Source organism: Pristiophorus japonicus, chromosome 2 (assembly GCF_044704955.1).
Source record: "Pristiophorus japonicus isolate sPriJap1 chromosome 2, sPriJap1.hap1, whole genome shotgun sequence".
Lineage (NCBI taxonomy): Eukaryota > Metazoa > Chordata > Chondrichthyes > Pristiophoridae > Pristiophorus > Pristiophorus japonicus.
In genome coordinates, this window is record NC_091978.1 from 337,691,465 (window position 1) to 337,695,914 (window position 4,450).

The 4,450-nt window shown below is 42.9% G+C and overlaps 1 pseudogene; it reads right to left on the minus strand.

Annotated features, from left to right (window-relative positions):
* Positions 1-329: 329 nt before the first annotated feature.
* Positions 330-1,690, minus strand: LOC139234822 (serine/threonine-protein phosphatase 2A 55 kDa regulatory subunit B alpha isoform pseudogene; annotated as a pseudogene).
* Positions 1,691-4,450: the final 2,760 nt, after the last annotated feature.

The following is a 4,450-nucleotide window of genomic DNA, read 5'->3' on the forward strand; positions in this document are numbered from 1 at the left end:
TAAGAAAGCATGGAAGGAGAAAAGAACGTCTGGTCCTTCAAGTCAATTCTTTACAGAATCCATGTGCATTGTATTTTGCATTCTGGGTAGAATTACCTTCAAGACAAAGGCTCGCTTTTAACTTTGATTTAAAAAAAATAATGATCTCTCCTAAGTTTTAGGAAATGCTTCACATCTTGCTGACAGCCTCCTGATAACATATCTGTAACGAGATAATGTATGGCGCCCTCTAGCTAGGAGGTATAGGGAGCTGTATTGAGAGAGAGGGTCTGTGAAGGAATGCCATTTTAACTAGGCAGGAATCGGATTCTTTCTTCACTGCACTGGTTTTAATTCACTTTGTCCTGGAATATATACAGATTGTTGGCTGTGGCTATGGCTATGATATTTACCTTGGGGTGCCAGGCTGTGTGCAGGATCTTCTTTTTGAAGTCCAGACTGTCAACACTGATCTCATCCTTCTTCCTTTTGCCACTTGAACACACCCAGCGTGGTTTCAGGATGGCCCATGGTTTACTGTTGTCCCTCGAGGCCTCTAGCGTAATGACCCGTTTTGTGTTTCTGTCAAACATTCTGAAGAAATTGTTGTACGGCCTAGTCATGACAACACTATCACAACCATTCCAACAACATTCAAATTTGTCAAAAATACAGTCGTTTTTGTACAGTGAGCACAGTTTGTTTCAGAGGTATTCGTGCACCTGGTATGTCTCCACAAGTCTGCTTTCCATATTTAAGCCCCTGATTTTGACCAATAGGTAATCTCGTGTCATCATGTAGCGACCACTGTGACGGAATTTGGCGTCTGATATTGAAGAAATTATTTCTAAGAACGACCTGTTACTGGGATCTTCAGGCTCATCAAACAATTTGGTATGTTTGTCACACAGGGCAGCTGCTCACATGTCGCACAATCGAATGGTTCCCTTGCTACTGCTGTATACAAATGTGTTGCACTGATAGGGGTGGAACTCCGCTGCTGTAATCATTTCAGTCAGCTCCTCCATGTTGGCAGGCTTGATATATACAATATTAAAACTTCTGTCTGGATTTCTAAATGCCACATTTAATCTTAATCCTAAGATCATCCGCTGATAAGTAAGTTTCATGGTCACTATTGACTGAAATAGATTTTATATGATATGTGTGTGCATTAGCAAATATTCTTCGAGGGCTGGCTTCAACCATTAAATCCATTGGATTGACTACTGGCACCTTAAGTGTAGTGACTGGTTAGGATCCCTGTATCTACCATCCTCCTCCTGCAAGTTATAACCCTCTGGTCATTTGTCTCTTTCGCTGATTTTCTACAACTTTATTGTTTTATCATTTGTCGAGAACAGGAACTGTGCAGCGTTTTGCTCGGGTAACCATCTAATTTTATTGATCATTTCTTCAGTTTCTAAGCTTTTCAAGTAGTCAAATACTGGTTCGTGGCTCTGAAAAATACTATAATGAGGCTGTTTTTTGTTCTCTTGCTCCTGCTGAAATATGATGACTCTACCGCCCCCCTTCCCCCAACCCCCTTGTCCCCAGTGGCTAGTAATTCTCCAGAGTGGTTGAATTCTACTGTGGAAATAATATCAGCTTCTGCAACTTCATCATCTATAGCCCCTTTCACCTGAGAGAAACACCACTGAATGTCATTGCCACCATTTCCAACTCCTGCCATGGCGGAATCGGCTGGAAATGGAGATCCTCGGCGTGAACGCAGTGCCCGAGGATTATGGCCGAGGCTGCTGGCAGACAGGCCGGGCCCGAGCTGGCAGAGGATGGCGGCGGATTGGCTTCGGATGGCGCTGGCTGTGCCCTTCCCCGCTCTCTGAGCCCGCGGCCACCCTAACACTAGAAATGGCTGCTAAGAATTACATTAGTGACTACTCTGCCAGTTTACTACTTTACTATTAGTTGCTTATTGGCCATCTTGAGAAACGTTTTAACGAGTATGATGTACACGTCTAATAAGTTATCCTGCTCAATTATACTCTCTGTGGTAGTGTAATGTAGTATGCTCACAGATTGGTAGAGCTGTTGCATTGTGAGTGGCTTAGCCAGTCAAGTGATGGTCACAAGACTCAATAAAACCCCAGTCAGTTGAACCTAGGTAATCCATGCTGAGGTATGCAGTTGTGAGCCTTGTGGATGAACTGCTAATGTGTAGTTTGATTGTTAAACCTTTGTTAATAAACCAACTAGTTCTTAGTAGCAATGTATTGCTATGAATTCTTAAGCAAAGAACCCATGAAGCAAATACATTACAGGTAGTACTGCCACACTTGTATTGTTATGTGCAGTGTATGACCACTGACTGTAGCCGAGTGGCTAAGGTATTGGAATCTTGAGGTCAAATCAGGGAAGGGAGCCTGACACTCTTACATGATTTGACCTATATGCAACTCAAGTTGCACACTATATAATTGATCCAGAGCAGCTAGGGATGGGCAATAAAGGCTTCTTTGCCAGTGCAGCCTATATTCCAAGAACATGTAACAAAAATACCATTACTCCCCACTTCCACCTAAAATAAAATGCAGTTCTAATGGATTACTGGATGTTCGCTAAGAGTGTAGTTATACTGTTAATTGAAACACAAAAAATGCCAGTATATTTGTCAGCCATGTCATGCTTTCAGTAGAAAAAGAGAGGAAAGTGGTGGCCATGGTGACAGATGCATTAGTCGCCTATTCAATACATGTGTGAGCTACAGTTTAGCTTGCATTGCAGTGCTAACTGGAAATGTGCCAGATGTATAACAGTTAAGGGCAGTGGTGACCTGCCATGTAATTTTGGGCCATTTACTGGTATATGCTACTGTTGGGTCGTCTTGCCTTGCCAGGTTCCTGAAAGTATTTCTCTCACATCTGTTCCCAGGTCTCACATTGCATTGAGTCAGGCTGCCAGGCATGGCACCATGCTGTCTTGTGGGTACCCTGGACTGCCAAACAGGACACAGTCTCCTTGCAGTTTTAAGGAGTCACACCCCTTTACATGAGCAGCTCTTAAGGGCCATACCAATCAAGTTTTAATTATTTAAATGACCAGGCCTCACAAATTTGGGCAAGATCAGGTCACTACGCTGTTACTATGACATGCGCACCAAGCGCAGTGACATCACGGTCACTATGATGGGGCAAGATAATCAGCACCAAAGAACATTTTTATTGGCAGGAAAAAGCCATTAAGAATTATTCCAGATGTGCGTAAACCCAACTCCACAATGAACAATTCCTCTGGATCAATTTTGTCAATCTCCATCATAATTCTAAAAATTGAATTGGGTCACCTGAAAGTCTGTTTTTCAAAGGAAGCAAATTTCTTAACCTGTCCTTAAGCACCTAAGCACTTAAATTTCCTGTTATCCATAATAATTTCCACTATTCATCTCTATACTGTCATACAGTCAATGTTATCCTTCACCTTATTAGCTGACCAGAACTGTACATAGTATTCTGGGTGGGATGTTACCAATACCTTAAAGAAAACAGTACAACCTCTTTTGATTTGGACTCTCTTATTCTGCTAATGCAAAACCAGTACCTTATTTGTCTTTTTTTAAACTGAAGATGATTTCATAAAAATGGATTTTCCTCTGAGTGGTCCTGGAGTGCTGTTTGGTGGAAAATGAGGCTGGATCCCCATCCCAAAAAATGTCAACCTCTGGTTTTTGGTAAATGGTGGTGAGAGGGTGGGAATTGGGATTCTGGTCAACTTCCCTCAGATCCCCACTCTGCACTGCTGATAGAGGGGAAGGTTGGAAGGAAGGAGGCAGGAGGGGGGACTGAGGTGGCTGGAGGCAGGCTGATTGATTGTTAAGCTTCAAAGATCAGAGATCTGACCCTTCAAATTATTTGTTCTTCTGCACTGTTTTATGTATTGTCCAGGTACATTAAATGTATAAGTACAATAGTGTGCCACAGAGGGCGCTGTGGTGGGAGACCTGAAAGTACCTGCAAGACAGAGTATAAAAGGCTGCCCACCACACCTGAGAGGCACTCTGGAGTTACACAATAAAGGACTAAGGTCACAGCAGTTATTTCAACACCAGACCGTGTGGAGTCAGTGATTTGTGTGCTACATACACCACACACTGAGCCAATTAAAAATTCAGACTCTGACATCTTTAAGGGGCTCTCACCACTTTAAATTTGGCTCCACCCATTTCAGGTGCTACAGTAAATGCCTTGTTGCCGTACCACAACTGACTTCCACTGATGAGTGGAAATACTGCTGGGCATCTGGCCTGTGTACTTAATTGATCCTGACCCAGGTAAATGGGTAGAGTCAGGGGAGGGGAGAGAAGTCCTACCCTGACTCGCTTCTGGCAGTGATCTACCCTTAAAGAACCTATAGGTCTCTTTCCTGATCATCTCTTTACCAGTGTTCCATTTAACTCATGCTCCCTCTTCTGGTTCCTTGCACCCATACTAATTATTTTACACTTATCTACATC